We start from the raw sequence: 17,038 nt of genomic DNA on the forward strand, positions 1-17,038 counted from the left end.
GTTAGGGCTAATGGGTGTGTGATTTTTTTTTCTTTTTTTGGTTTGAAAATATTTGGGAAATGCATAGTGGTGATTGTGTATATGCTGAAAACTCCTAGAGTATACACTTTAAAAATGTGAATTTCATGATATGTTTTAATCTCACTTTTTAAAATGTATAAGAGAAAACATAGCCATGACAGGGCATGTGGTCCCATAACTTCATGGAAAATAGATGGAGAAAAAGTGGAAAAACAGTGACAGATTTTATTTTCTTGGGCTCCAAAATCACTGCTGACATTGACCGAAGCCATGAAATTAAAAGACACTTGCTCCTTGGAAGGAAAGCTATGACAAACCTAGACAGCATATTAAAAAGCAGAGATATCACTTTGCCAACAGAGGTCTGTTGGCAGTCAAAGCTATAATTTTCCTGGTAGTTGTGTGTGGATGTGAGAGTTGGACCATAAGGAAGGCTGAGCACTGCAGAATCAACACTTTCAAACTGTGGTGGTAGAGAAGACTCTTAGTCCTTTGGACTGCAAAGAGATCGAACTAATCAATCCTAAAGGAAATCAACCCTGAATATTCATTATAAGGACTGATGCTGAAGCTCCAATATTTTGGCCACCTGATGCAAAGAGCCCACTCACTGGAAAAGACCCTGGTGCTGGGAAAGATTGAAGGCAAGAGGAGAAGAGGGCAGCAGAGGACAGATGGTTAGAGAGCATCACTGACTCCATGGACACGAGTTTGAGCAAACTCCAGGAGATAGTGAAGGACAGGGAAACCTGGCATGCTGCTGTCCATGGGGTTACATAGAGTCGGACACAACTTAGTGACTGAACAAGAGCAACAATACAAACTGTTTATGGCTGGAAATGAACATATCTGGACATAGACTTTTTTTTTTTAATATACAGAAACACTACGAATACTCATTTTCTATATTCCAAGAAACCTTAATTTTGTTACAAAACTCACAGCGACATTTATTAAATAACCATTTAAAAGATACTGATTTAAATGAAGTCACTGTATCTTTAACACCCGTTTATTTATGTGTTAGTCATGAAATCTCACCACAAAACTCTAAGCCTTAATCATAACAGGATTTGACATATTTGGGCAGTTGTTGATATATGTTTCATATCACTTCATTTCAAACTTTTGGCAACCTTTTCACATGGGTTCAGGCTCTTTTGTTCTCCTCTTACATATAAGGAACTCAAAAGAACAGAGCAGTTAAGGGGCGTATTCAAGAATAAATAAATCATGGAGGCAGCACCAGTCTTCTGATTCCGATTCTTAAATTATTTCCAAAACACGTGGAAAGGAGAACTCACCCACAGAAAAGTCTCCACTAATTTAAACATTTGGTGAGAGCATTTTTCCTACAGACTTAAAAAACAAAACAAAACTAAACAAGCCACTATATAGTTTCCTCATTGTGAATGAGATATTCCTGCAGCTTTATTTTTAAAGCCATTCTTTTTTGAATGGCTTGAAGAACCTTTAGTAGTTATCAGTTCTACACCATGAAACAGAGTGTTCATAGCATACTGTTACTCTTTAAAAAGACATTTCGAGTCTGGGAGGGTTCACAGATTGGAATACGTTAACATGCAGGACATGAATCTGTGTACACAAAATACCAGGGCAGATGGTGAAGTCATTGTGAATAAAAATAGGTCTATTTCTCACACAAATTCCTTCACAGAGGCATTCAGAAATCAACAAGGAAACTGAAAACACCCGGTGAAACCTGGCCGGGCGCAGTGACACCCTGCCCTTCGGGGACACACAGGATAGTGACAGGCAAATCTGTTTCAGCCTGCAGCTCTATCTGCCGAGGACTCTCAATAATTTCTATTATCGGTCGTTTTTGTGCCACCTAGCTTCCTTGGCTGTGTTGTTGGAATCTCTGAGTGGAGACTGAATGAAAGCAGCGTTTGTTTGCTGTGATTGGATCAGCTGTGATTGGATCAGTTACTCAGGGAGCCGAGCTGTGCGAAGGGCCCGAAACCCACTCCACCCTGAGTCAGAGGTGGAGCATCCCTGGAGACCTGTTCTCATGACTCACCAGCTGCTATCTGCAAACAGCCTCTGGGGGAAATGCCAAGTAAGTGTTTACTCTCCACGGTTACTTCACCCTGCCACTCTTGCCTTGTTTTGGTTTGAACTGAAGAAACAACAACTAAAGTGAGAACAAAATGTGACCAAGAATGTGTGCTTTCTCCCGATTATGAGGCTCTTTGGAGAGTCGCATGTGACTTCCCTGGGCTGGTATGGGGATTTGCTTTTAGAGGGAATATAACAATCCAGGAAACAAAGATAGAAGTCATCAATGTGAGGGAAGAGCTGGTTGGGATGGTGTGTGGGGTGGTTGATATACTTGTAGTATAAATCATGTTTATTGGTGCCATTCTTAAATAGAAGGCATTATAAATGAAGTCACATGATTTTATCTTTTTTTTTTTTTTTTAATACTGCTTTTAGGTTAACTGTTTTTTTAAGATTTTTTTTTTCAGAGTAGTTTTAGATTTGCAGAAAAATTGAGAGGAAGGTATAGAGATTTCCCATATTCCCTCTGTACTCCCCAAAGCCTCCCCATCAATATCCCTACCAGATGGTCCCTGTGTTACAGCTAATGAACCTACATGGACACGTCATCATCACCCGGAGCCTATAGCTGACATGGGTCACTCTCGATGTTGTACGTTCCGTGGGTTTGGATAAACATATAATGACATGTATCCACCATTACAGTGTTAAAAAGTAGTTTCACTTCCCTAAGTATACTATGTCTTCTTCCTTGTCCCCCCCTTCCCCACTCTCTAAGCAATCCCTGATACTTTATATTCTCTACATAGTTCTGCCTTTTCCAGAATATCATAGGGTTGGAATCAAATGTTTGTATAGTTTCACTCTACACACTCTTAGAGGGATGGACAGGTTAAATACCAGGCAAGTGTTAAATGAAAAACAAAAATGCTTATGCTTGGAAATGACAAGTTCTTATTTATAAGTGTCACAAAACTTCATCCTATGTATTTCTGAATCATATGTTCTACATATATATGGATTCATTTTAAAGCAATTATCCCAGGTTTTAAAAGCAGATTTAAGAATATGATATGGTATAAAAAAGTCTAGACTAAGTTTTAATATTTGATGATGAAATCTCGTAAAATAACACAACAACTGTTGAGGTTATTAATGCTTGGTTTTCATGCCTCACGGTTCAGAATCTGCCATCAGGAAATACTGTGTAAGCCTGTTTGCTTTCAAATTTAAATTTTTCCCCTTGTTTTCTTTTCAGTCTATTTGGTTCCCTAACTACCACTGTTGAGGCAGATATTTTAATTTGGTTATGGCCAAGGCAAGGCTGTGTTTATCACATTGCCCACATTTTTCCTTCAGACCAGCACATGTAACTGAATTCTATGGGTACTATTGAAAGCATGTCTAAGAAAGGCATTGGGCTTCAATGTCTTTTACTGACTGTAAATAAATTGGTTGTGAGACTGGAGATCTGAAGGCTTTATTATATCAAAGCTGGCTCTGAGGAAATGCTGAATTTCATAAATAATAACAGCCAAAAGAAACTCAGATGTGTCAACTTCTAAAGCAAATTGGGACTTCGAATAACTTCCCAAGGAAGAAATGCTTTTACCAGCTGTAGAATTAAAATGCAGATGTTAGTTACACTTTGGGCTCTTCATTAAAATAAAACACTGACAAATGCAAAATCGTTTGTAAAAGTATGTGTGTGTGTGAATGCTGTGTATATTCTACATAAGTGTTAGTCACTCAGCCGTGTCCAACTCTTTGTGACTGAATGGACTGTAGCCCGCCAGGCTCCTCTGTCCATGGGGCTCTCCAGGCAAGAACAGTGAAGTGGGTAGCCATTCCCTTCTCCAGGGGATTTTCCCAACCCAGGGCTTGAACCCCCTCCATCTCCTGCAGCTCCTGTATTGGCAGGTGGATTCTTTACAGTCTGAGCCACCACATACATACATACATACATATATATATATCATATATAGTATATATACATCATATATAGTATATATACATACTGTGTACTCTTCATATAGAAAACTACATCTATATAAATATATACACAAACATAGACATGCATTTAAAAAGCATAGTACTAGGAAAAGTACATATGTCCAAAGCTTATGAAGTATATAAGATATATACAAGTACAGTAAAGTATATATGCAATATAAAAGTACACATGTAACATTAATATTATTAATACATATAGTGTTTTAACACATACAATGTAACATTGTTAATATTAATAGTGTATACTCAGTATATAGACTAATATATTTTAAAATATATTCTATATTAATGTATAATCTTCCAATGCACATCGTACTATATACTAGTATGTTTTTAAAAAATGGAAAGAAACTTAGGTTCTCTGCGTGTCCCTATGTGTGACATCCATATTTTGCCTGGTTTATCTATCTGTGGTCACGATATTCTTTATCTGAGAACGCATTTCTCAGTGCAGTCCGAAGGTCCCCAGGCTGGGGATCACTGAGGAGAGGAGGAACCACAGGATTTTGTGATTTTGTAAACAACAATCTCCTTGGAGATTCCTACTAAGAACGGATGAAAGATCACCAGGTACTTACTGAAGGTGAACAGTAGGGGGCAGAGGTGTCCACAATTCTGTTTTGCCCGCTCTGCTTCTCTGAGGCCAGGAACTCTGACTTCAGACTACTTACCACACAAGAGTTTTCAGGTGAAGATTTCTTGTCTGTTCTCTTTCCAGCCTTGAAACAAATAACTTTTTATCTTGGTGAAGGTAAAACAAGTTCACCGAACAAAATTTGAAAAATATCTAAGATACAAAAATAGAAACAAAACCAAAAATGACCACTGAAATTTCCATCGTCAAAGAATAAATATTTTGATAATATTTAGTTGGCCATATACTTGTGTGTGTATATGTACACATATGCAAAATTATAGTATGTACATAATGAAGTGAAAGAAAGTGAAATGAAAGTGTTAGTTGCTCAGTTGTGTCCAACTCTTTGCAACCCCGTGGACTGTATACCACCAGGCTCCTCTGTCCATGGAATTCTCCAGGCAAGAATGCTGGAGTGGGTTGCCATTTCCTTCTCCAGGGAATCTTCCTGACCCAGTGATTGAACCTGGGTCTCCTTCATTGCAGGCAGATTCTTTACCATCTAAGTCACCAGGGAAGCTTATGTACATAATACATACAATAACATATCAAATTACATTTTATATATCCTATTTATATCATATTATATATATCATATTCATTCACACACATACAGTTTTCAAAAATGCAGGTTGCTTTGAAATATTCAATTACATTTTGTTTCCTTTCTCACCTAAATTATACTTTTTCTGTGTCTGGGTGACCAACAGATAAGGTTCCTTACAAAATATACCAGGCTAAGCACTCAACAAAAGGAGTTCAATACTGTAGTGACCTCAGGTCACATGAAGGGAAAAGAAGATGTATTTCCCTTTTCTTTTTTTCAGAATGTCTGGGTCACTGAGACCCAGGCACCAGTTCATTATAAAGTCACATTCTATTATATTTGTTCCAGAAAGCCTCAAGTTGCTTGAGAATGTCAAAATCTTAGCACGTCCTATTGTCTACGAGCTCTGGTGTGATGTTCACTACTCTTGTATGAATTTTGTGCCTTAGAAATGTCTGTCTTGGATATTTTACCCTCCTGAAGAGATGTTTCCTTCAGCTTTTACTTAAAATATTTTTTAATCTTTTTTGTTCCCTATTGAGTAACTAGGAAAGCTTGACTAATATAATTGTTTAGACTGCCAAGAGTCAACAGTCAGAAATTAGATCAGCTAAACTTACTCTTTCTCTTAGTAAATATTTTGTGAAATCCTACTACCATCTGATTTGTGGACGAATATTAAACAAGGTGGACTCTGCCAATGTTCTAGCCTGTACCCGAAATGTCAGTCATGGCAACAAAGTGGTGTTTTCCCCATAACTTTTATGTACGCTTAGAAAAACTTTATTCTGAGTTTTACTGACTCAGGGACACAAGCCTTTGAGAATTTGTAGGCCTACAGGGAGGCTGGATATGTAGTTAGTCCCAGGGTTACACCTCAGAGCACCTGCCTTGTACTCTTGGGGCCCAGTGAAGAGTTGTAAGGCTTTCCTATAAACACCAAGCCAATTAATTTAATCAAAATTAACTTAATTCAGTTAACATCAGATTCTGTGAGAGAATTTGTTAGATATTCTTGTGGATTAAAAAAAGATCTTCTTCTCATTCAAGAAATGTTACTGGAAATCAGATACCCATGTGCAAAAAGTAAATGATATTAGGAAATAAACCGTACTTTATGTGGAACTGGATGTAAAAAAGCAAAACTTTAAAAATGTAGAAGAAAAGTATAAAAATCTCTTTATGTCCAGAAGGGAAAAAACAATTACTTAAACCAACTGTAAAGGAAAAAAAAAAAAAATGAATGCAGTCAATTTATCAATAAACAAAAGTTAATATATTAAATGGGCTTCCCTGGTGGCTCAGATGGTAAAGAACCCACCTGCCAATGCAGGAGATGGAAGAGATGCGGGTTCAATCCCTGGGTCAGGAAGATACCCTGGAGAAGGAAATGTCAACCCACTCCAGTATTCTTGCCTGGGAAGTCCCATATGGATAGAGGAGCCTGGCAGGCTATAGTCCACAGGGTCACAAAGAGTCAGACACGACCGAGTGACTGAACAACAACAGCAATATATTAAATATTTGATTAAATGTCCCCAAATAACAAGCCACAAATGGGAAGAATCAATAGATTGACAGTGCATGTAATCTCTAAATAAAACTAGCAGTCAAACTATTTGAAGTTCTCTAACACAGTTCTTAGAAAAAGAACAGGAAAGAGGGGAAAAAGTGAAGAATAAGAAGAGCAATTCACAGAAGAAGAATTTTTATCAGTCAATAAAGTGATTCAGAAGTGTTAAAATAGTGAAAAAAAAAAGGAAATAAACTGAGTGTTGACTAGCAGAATATATGAGTATAGTTTCGTATTTGTAAACTATGTTATTCCCTGAATTTTTGTGTTCCTGAAATTGTTTATTAAAATAGTCTTGGTCGCCATAAAATTTTTTCATCTTGTTTTATGTCCCTGGATATGTTCTAGTATTTCTGAGTTTATAGTCTATGGAAACTTGAATATAATTTGTATTCTACTGTGTTTAAAAATTGTATAAATCTTGATTATGTTGAATAGGTTCATAGTGCTTTTCAGGTCTACTATATCCTTCTCCTTTTCTGTATATTCATTCTAATAATTTTTGAGAGTTTGATATAGAAACTTCAACTAAAAATCTTAATTTATCTATTTAAAAAATAATTGTAGTAGAATTAAGTGGAACTATTTGTAACCTTGTTCTATATTTTCCAAGTCTCCTGTAAATGTGTTATCATACTTTCATAGTTTAAAAAATAAAAAAAAGAAAATATAAAAAATTAGTCTTGGTCCTTCTTCCAACAATTTATAAACAGAGCCGCTAAAAGGTTCTGGTGCTAGCCACTTAGGTTAAAATGTATGTGCCAATGGGGAGAAGTGGATTTAGTATAACTTTGTTTACAATTTCTCAGGGAATATGATTTTAAGAACAAAAGAATTGAACTAAATTTATACAAAAGAAAATGTGTGCTTTTGATCAACAGCCTGATGGCCCTGAAATCTTAGGTATCTTCTGCCCAAGGAGGAGAGATCTAAATGGAAAGTTGCTTTCTAATCATGCATTTGTGTTTGAGTGAACTCTAATCTCAGCGAAGAGTGGAGAGTTCATGGAATATTAAGATCTGAAGAAAGGTAATTCCCAGGAAAAAAAATATGAACCAGAAGGAAGGGACAAGATGATATTAATGTACTTGTTTGGAAGATAGGCAAGGTGGCAAGCCCTTTAGTTTAAGGGCTGTGAGGAAGGTGATTAGGGAAAAAAGTCCAGACCACTGAGTGCAGAAGAAAAAAAACAAATCCAGTTACCATCTTCCAAAAATACAGATTTGATCTTACTCGCCTTCAATAGCTTTGCCCAATTGCTTATATTTTTGGTTTCATACTCTTTCCAGAGCAAGTTTGGTAAGACTGAAAAGTTATTACTGTGACTCCAAAGCTTTGGCATAGATCATTTGTATGACTCTGCCCTTTGCCTCCTCTCTGGATACTTTATGTGCTATTCTAGCATTCACTGAATATAGTGGGCAAAAAGATGATGTTGCTAATGGCTCTGAGATTCCATCTAAATTTAAAATAGCTCCTTACAATTAACTCATAGGTAAATCTTTTTAATACCTTAAAATTCATATAGGAGGTTCCAGTCCTGGATCCTGTGTATGACTCAGTGTTGTGCAGAGCCTAAAACCTCAGGGTGGGACCCGGGACATGCCAGACCAGTGACGACAGATGGAATTTCCTCATCTTTTAATTATTGCTTGTGAAGCAGATCAGTGGCCGAAGGGAATCGCGTGTGATTTCACAATGCCATTGTGTCCTCGAGCTACCATGCTGCACAGAATTTCAGGTGGTGGTAGTGATAGTGCTGAGATTGCTTTTCAGGATTATTTTATTAAATTTATCTAGTCTTCAGATTAAATAACATTAACTTCACAAAAGGATTATTTGGTGCCATTTAGCAATAGGCTCGGAGAAGGCAATGACACCCCACTCCAGTACTCTTGCCTGGAGAATCCCAGGGACGGGGGAGCCTGATGGGCTGCTGTCTATGGGGTCGCACAGAGTCGGACACAACTGAAGTGACTTAGCAGCAGCAGCAGCAGCAATAGGCTGTGTTGCATTGAAATGTTTTTATATTACAGGCAAAACAATGTAAAAATTGGACATCTTATCAATCTATGAACCTCTATTGAGTGAGGTACAACCTTAACACTTTACAGAATTCAGAAGCAAAATCTATCGAATCTGTTTGAAAACATATATGCGTGTATTAAGCAAGATGTGAGTTTATTTCTCCACTATGTAGCTGCAAATTTCTTTTTCATTTTCTGTATTTAATTTTTATTAATGAAGAACCCTTCACTTTAAATTTTAACTCCACATTTTTACATAGTTCCTAAGAGAAAATTGGTAAATAAAAACTGATGAGAGCAATAGGTGCTTTTCTCCCCAGCAACCTCCGCTACATGGGGGATAGCCAGCCTCCCTTTTGTCACAAAAACTGAGCTGAGAGCTTCACGCTTTACTGGCTTGAGAGACCCTTGGTCTGTCAATCCCCAGAGACTGCTTTGTTTCCTAATTTGTATTATTATGGAAACAGAAGACTATTGGATGAAAGTTTGGAGGATAGATTCTAGCTGTATAAGGTAGTGAAAGCTGGCTGACTATGGAGAGCAATATGGAGTTTCTTTGAAAACTAAAAATAGAACTTCCATATGACCTGGTGATTCCACCCCTGAGTATATATCAAAACAAAACAACCAAAACTGCTAACTTGGAAAGATACATGCACCCTAATGTTCATTGCAGAACCATTTACAACAGCAAAGACATGGAATCAACCAAAGTGTCTATCAACAGAGGAACGGATAAAGAAGTTGTGGTACATATACACAATGGCATACTACTCAGCCATAAAAAGAATGAAGTAATACCATTTGCATCAACATGGATGGACCTAGAGATTGCAGACTAAGTGAAGTAAGTCAGATAAAGACAAATATCATATGATATCACTCACCTGTGGAATCAAAAAAAATTGTTTAAATGAGCTTATATACAAATCAGAAATAAACTCACAGACATGGAAAGCAAACTTAGGGTAACCAAAAGGGAAGAGGGAGGAGGGATAAATTAGAAGTTTGGAATGGACAGATACATACTGTTGCTGCTACTGCTAAGTCGATTCAGTCGTGTCTGACTCTGTGCGACCCGATAGATGGCAGCCCACCAGGCTCCCCCGTCCCTGGGATTCTCCAGGCAAGAACACTGGAATGGGTTGTCATTTCCTTCTCCAATGCATGAAAATGAAAAGTGAAAGTGAAGTCACTCAGTCATGCCCGACTCTTAGCAACCTCATGGACTGCAGCCTACCAGGCTCCTCCGTCCATGGGATTTTCCAGGCAAGAGTACTGGAGTGGGGTGCCATTGCCTTCTCTGATACATACTACTATGTATAAAATAGATAACCAGCAAGGACCTACTGTAGAGCACAGGGAACTATATTCACTATATTGTAATAAACTATAATGGAAAAGAATCTGAAAAAGAAATATTTGTATAACTGAATCACTTTGCTTTTTGCTTGAAATTAACACGAAAATTATACTGCAATTAAAGGAAGAAAAAAAAAAAACCTCTCTGTCTAGAGGAAGCAGGTAAGCAAGGGAATATTCAGCAGAGGTACACATCTCAGTGGCCTGGGCAATGGGCATTGATAAAAGGTGAAGTCAGACAGTCAAGATGCTGCGTTTAGGGAACACTAGTCATGCCCAAGTATTGCTCAGGTGGAAATACCTTCCTGCTCATAAACAAGCCCTGCCTTCCTGAGGAAGGAGGAGGTCCTGGGAAATCAGTGTCAGGAAAATAAAATGAAAACATAAGCTGAAATGGAGCTTTTGGATGGTGTAGTATATTGAGAACATTAGAAAGCAGAAGAGAGTGGTGATCCAGGGAGCTGCTTACCCACGAATAAATGAATATTTATTGAGCAGGTTAATCGTCCCCTGTCTATTGAGGCAGAATCCGGATTAGTCATACACTTCAGGTGACAGTCTTGCCAAAATACCCTCTAGATTAGCCAAGGGGGTGCACAGCCTTGCAAAGCAAATTCAAATATTACAGCAAACATCTTTCCAGAAGGCACTGTCTTTCCCCTGACAAGCCTGCTGCCTTCTGTTTTCACCTGAAGCATTATGCTTGAGATGGAAAGCGACAGTGTGCACAGCCCTGCTACGTTCACGTCAGGGGACTGATTACAGTGACAGACAGGTTTAGAATGTGTCATGCTTCCCAACATAAAAGTCACATTTCTCCTAAAATCATTTAATATTTCATTCCTAGAATACTCAGTGATGTCAACAATCTGAGCCCTTTTACTTTGTGTTGTATAAAAAAAGAAAAAGAAAACATCAATATCCATCAAAATCCCACAGCTGTCACTTAAAATCAAGTAGCAGATAATAGCGCCTGGCAGCCACCAGAATGCTCAGTATTTTTATGATTCAGAAAACATCACAATAAGGTTAAACAAATAGTATTTTTTATTAAATGTCACTCAATCCTAGGGCTGCTTATTCATCTATTCATCTGTGTTCCACTCAAGTGACTCAAAGATGGTAGTTGCAATCAAAAGGCATCTTGAGCAGATACCTGAGAATTCTATCTGTCAGTCTTACTTGGGAAGTAAAAGAATAATAATAAAAAAATCCCAGGGGCAGGTGCAAAAAATGGCCTGATGAGATAGAAGGTGAAAACTTTGAGTCGTGCATTGAAGTAAAGCAAATACTTTTTAAAGGTTAAAATTAGTTGGCAAAGAAACTTAGGAGTCCTACATGGCTCTTTCCTTTCTGAATCCATGCATTTTCTAACTATTATATATAGAATAAATAAACAACAAGGTCCTACCGTATAGCATGGGGAACTATATTCAATATTTTGTGAAAAACCGTAATGGAAAAGGATATGAAAATATATATATATGTATTTATAACTGAATCACTTTGCTGTACAGCAGAAATAGCGCAACATTGTAAATCAACTCTGCATCAATAATATTTAAAAAAAGAATCCATGCATTTTCTGCATAAAGAAAAACACAGGCAGTGTTTCTTTGACTGTACTTTGCAGATATTGCCTTTTTTTTTTTTTCACAAATTGAGGGTTGGTGACAACTCTGCATCCAGCAAGCAATCAGCACCATTCTCTCAAGAGCATCTGTTCCCTTCGTGTCTCTGTTGCATTTGTGAGAGTCATTCATTCGTGTCTGTCTCTTTGCTACCACATGGACTATACAGTCCTTGGAATTCTCCAGGCCAGAATACTGGAGTGGTAGCTGTTTCCTTCTCCAGTGGATCTTCCCCACCCAGGAATCAAACCAGGGTCTCTTGCATTGCAGGCAGATTCTTTACCAGCTGAGCTACTAGTGAAGCCTGGTATTTTGTAATTCCAGATATACTTCAAACTTTTTCATCATTATCATATTTGCTATGATGACCTATGATCAGTGATCTTTGCTCTTTTATGATTGTTTGAGGGGCCATGAAGTGAAGTGAAAGTCAGTCATGTCTGACTCTTTGTGACCCCATGGACTATACAGTCCATGGAATTCTCCAGGCCAGAATATTGGAGTGGGTAGCCTATCCTTTCTCCAGGGGATCTTCCCAACTCAAGAATCGAACTGGGGTCTCCTGCATTGCAGGCAGATTCTTTACCAACTGAGCTATCAGGGAAGTCCAAGGGGCCATGAACTACATCCTTAAATGATGGTTAACTTGCTGATTGCTGAAATGATCACAAGTGACTTAGATTACCACATGAACTTTGTTGATAAAGCAGCAGTCCTCTGACAGTCCTTGAGTAAGCTGTACCTTTCCAGTCTGGTGATCTACATTTTAAGCTTAGACATTATGCCCTTTGTGAAATCTTCCTTGATTCACAGACATGCCTCCTCCATCAACCATCAGGATCCAGTATTATAAGGATCAATTCACTGGTTTCCACTGCTAGACTTCCCAGGTGGCTCCTAAAGAATCCGCCTGCAGTGCAGGAGACACGAAGTCTCAATCCCTGGGTCAGGAAGATCTGCTGGAGGAGAAGATGGCAACCCATTCCAGTACTCTTGGGAAAATCCCACAGATAGAGGACCCTGGTGGGCTACAATCCGTGGGGTCACAAAAGAGTCAGATACAACTTAGTGGCTAAACAACAACAACAATAACAACAACTCTTAGACTGCACTCCTGGTTTGGGATTCAATGGTGTTTGATAAATAGCCTTTCAGTGAGGGAATATGTCTACATGGTACCTTGAAAGGAATTTGATTTTGTTGTTTTTAATCCTGGGGGCATAGTTGGTACAGTGAGAACTACAGACAGCTCCCTGTAAACCACGACTCATGAGTCAGCATTACCATTCTTAAACATCCATTTGTGTTCCTAATTCCAAATTAAATAAAGACCAGACTCTGGGGAAACCCCGTTCCTTAAAACAATAGCACAAGGATACATGTACATATCCATGTAAAGCTAGAGACTTCCAGGAGTAGAAATAAGTTGTGTATGTTTGGTTACAAAATCTGGGGAAAAGTCTGTGTACTAGGGTCTGAATTATAGTTTGAAAGTGTTTAATGGCAATCCACTCAAGTATTCTTGCCTGAAAAATTCCATGGGCAGAGGAGCCCCCGGTCCATGGAGTCATGAAGAGTGGGACACGACAGAGCACAACACAGCAGAACATTTATGGTTGGGATAGGTATCTCTAATTTGAATTTCTATATTTGAAACACAGGCAGTACCTCTACCACATTTCTTGTAAAGCATCCAGATTTGGAAAGTTCGTGTCGAGAGTTTCCAGATCCTCCGTGGAGCTGGCTTCTAGCTGACCCAGGGAGGGGCTGACTGTCCTTCTTAGGCCTCAGAGAGGAGGCGGGATGCCGGCGTCACTTAGAATCCCCACCACCATCTGTCCACTCATGTTCTCGCTTCCAGAACAGCAGCCATGGTCAGTTCTTTAGACTAAGATATATTGGAATTGGAATGTTTGGAAATGGGCAGAAAATAATTATTCTACCAAATCTTAAGTGGTCATGACCCTACCCCTGAAGAAATTCCAGGAAACCAACTTTGGGTGAAACAAAATACCACAAGGTGTGTGATGATATGTTGGGATGCTGTTCCATTTTCAAATGTTCTCACTTTCAAGTAGCTTTTCACCTCTGCTGTGCTGCATTCAAACATGTCGGCCAGTTCTTTGATCGTCTTTCCATCAAGAGTTGGGATCTGATTCCCTTTTTCTTGAATATGATCTGGGCTTTGGATGAAAACGATGAAGCTGGGATGGTACTGAGTGATTTCTGACACCAGCTCCTAGAGGGCAGTCATCTCTCTCTCCCTTTCTCTTTCTGTCTCTCTTTCTCTGTCTCTCTCTGTCTCGCCCTCTCTCCCAGAATGCTTACTCTTAGAGACTGGCCACTATTCATTGAGGGAGCCCCGGCCAATGTGGAATGGACGAGGGCAATGTTAATAATAATGTTAATTTTTACATGATTTGTCCCAACAATAAAATATAAATGGGGGAGGGGGATGTTTCTTTTTTGAGTAAAACAATGAAACCCCTTCCTCTCCCTTTTCCTCCAGCGAACAGGGGGTGCAGCTGGGGAGCTCCCAGATGGTGGAGTTCCCACCTGTCTGGGTTCTTGAAAAGAAAGAAGCCAACACATGTTCAAGACCTTGACCCTTTAATCCTTTCTAAAGGAAACGCAAGAAAAGGCAGAGGAATGCATGAAATAAGAAATGCAGTCAGAATAAAAGTCTAGAGATTTTCTTCCTGCTCGAGTCATCTGGCCACTCCCTTCTCACAGACAACAATCTTGTACGTTTGCTGGGAAAAAAAAAATGCTGGCACCAAAAGCCATCGAAGAAATTGATTTTTCTTCATGAGCAAATTTTTCTTTTTATATCTTATTTTCATTTTTAAGCCTCTACAGAAGATCCATTCTATGTTAGACAGGATTTCCATCTTTTGGTTCATCTAAGTGGAGGATAAAAAAAATTGAACAACTGGAATGACTTTCCATTGCCAGGAATGGAATGCATTAACATTTAAAATTCACTAATTCCATTGATCCGCTGCTGGAGGACATTGTTTAAATTGTTCTGATTCTATCTCAGACTTGTGGGCAAGTGGGAAGCAAACCAGACCTGCAGGGGAATGAAACACTCTCTGTGTTTAGGATGGAAGGAAAGGGCAGCGGGGAGAGCCAGTGTTGCCTTATTCCTTTCATTTCAAGTTCTTCTTTTTCTTTGTTTTTGCCTTTTTGTCTTTGCTAAGGAAGGGGTTATTCTGAATTCACCCTCTGCCCATCTTGCCTGTAGCGTAGATCAGCGGCAGAGACGGTTCGTTTGCCCTAAACTATGTTCCTGCCAGGAGAATCCAGACAGGCTCTGCGTTGCTTCTCATTTCTATGGGGACTCGCTTTTTAGCTTCAGGAAGACTGATGACAAAGGAACTATTTTTGGCACCTCTAGGAAAGAAACACGCTGCAGCCTGTTATTTTCTATAATCCTGCTGTTTGGAGAGAAAAGTGCCCACAAAGCCACACTTTATCAGATAGCACTAAACTCTCTCTGCGGGTTTGTTCACTCTTCTATCCACTTGGCCGCAGTGCATCACATCAAGGGTGAACCAGTCCCACTGGTCCTCTGGCCCCACAGAGGGACCCAGGGTACACTGTTCCTTTTCTCACATCCCAGATTATACATCCTTCAGATATTGAAAAAAGAAGTTTTCAAGTGTTGAACAAGGATGTCTTTTTTCCTTTTTCCTTCTGTAGTTTTAAAACTACATTTAAACTTTTAAAAATACTTTATTTAGGGCTTCCCAGGTGGTACAGGGGAAAAGAATTCTCCTGCCAATGCAGGAGACCCAGGAGACGCGGATTTGATCCCGGGGTCGGGAAGATCCCCTGCAGAAGGAAACGGCAACCCACGGCAGTATTCTTGCCTGGAAAATTCCATGAACAGAGGAGCCTGGTGGGCCAGTCTGTGAGGTTGCAGAGTCGGACACGACTGAGTGACAGCACACAGACACAAATATTTTATTTACATTTTAATATATCCCATGTTTCCACATGAATTCAATTTCTTTTTCTTAAACTCTATTTAAATTTATTTTTTAGTTGGAGGATAATTGCTTTACAATGTTGTGTTGGTTTCTGTCATGTAACCACCCAAATCAGGCATGGCTCAGTTCAGTTCAGTTCAGTCGCTCAGTCGTGTCCGACTCTTTGCAATCCCATGAATCGCAGCACGCCAGGCCTCCCTGTCCATCACCAATTCCCGGAGTTCACTCAGACTCACGTCCTTCGAGTCAGTGATGCCATCCAGCCATTGAATCCTCTGTCGTCCCCTTTTCCTCCTGCCCCCAATCCCTCCCAGCATCAGAGTCAGGCTATAACCACCCAAGTCAGTCATGGCTATATATATATATATATATATATCCCCTCCCTCCTCAGCCTCACTCCACCCAAGCTCCTGCCATCCCTCCCTACTAGGTCATCACAGAGCACCAGACTGGGCTCCTGTGTTATACAGCAGCTTCCCACTAGCTATCTGGTTTATACATGGTGGTGTATATATGTCGATGCTGCCTTCTCAGCTCATCTCACCCTCTCCTTCCCCTGCTGTGTCCGCAAGTTTATTCTCTACATCTGCCTTTCCATTCCTTCCTCACAAATAGGTTCATCAGCACCTTTTTCCTAGATCCCCCATATATGTGTTACTATACAGCATTTGTTTTTCTCTTTGGATGTCATTTTTGTATCTTATCATGGGAAGTCATTTGGGAATGTTATCCCTGTAGTCTTTTCAACCTCTGCTCCCACAAATATAACGCACCCTTGCATAGCCAAATTCAGGTTCGGCTAACGTCACCAAGTGGGGAAATCCCCCTGTGATTCCAGAGTGGTACGGTTGTCATAATCTCTCCCTGCATGGCCATAATTCAGCCACGTGTACCTGGTAATAGTCGTGGGCACCACTCATGTCAGCTATTAATGAAGACTATTCAAGAAAGAGGATGCTTGGGCATAGTAACCTGCCAAGAAAAAATAAACTTGATGAGAACAGCCAGTGAGAACAGAGTGGATTTACATGAAATCTCAAGCCCTGTACTACAGGATGAGAGCATGAGAGGCACGTGGGGACATAATTAAGATAATTTGGAGAATAATTTATGTCCATGCTGAGAACAGAAATTAAAATAACTGCAAGGCTTTAAACTTAGATGACTAATAGAATGTGGTGCCTTCAAATTAAAAAAAAAAAAAAAACTA

The 17,038-nt window shown here is 39.3% G+C and overlaps 1 long non-coding RNA gene across 1 annotated transcript in view; it reads left to right on the plus strand.

Annotated features, from left to right (window-relative positions):
- The first annotated feature begins 1,504 nt into the window (after positions 1 to 1,504).
- The window catches only part of LOC104986002, a 16,854-nt gene continuing 1,320 nt past the window's right edge, over positions 1,505 to 17,038 (plus strand). Inside the window, exon 1 of the long non-coding RNA XR_824982.1 lies at positions 1,505 to 2,101. This is a non-coding gene — a long non-coding RNA (uncharacterized LOC104986002). The remainder of the gene's footprint in view (positions 2,102 to 17,038) is intronic.

This window comes from Bison bison, unplaced genomic scaffold (genome assembly GCF_000754665.1).
Source record: "Bison bison bison isolate TAMUID 2011002044 unplaced genomic scaffold, Bison_UMD1.0 scf7180017864063, whole genome shotgun sequence".
In the NCBI taxonomy this organism is placed as follows: Eukaryota; Metazoa; Chordata; class Mammalia; order Artiodactyla; family Bovidae; genus Bison; species Bison bison.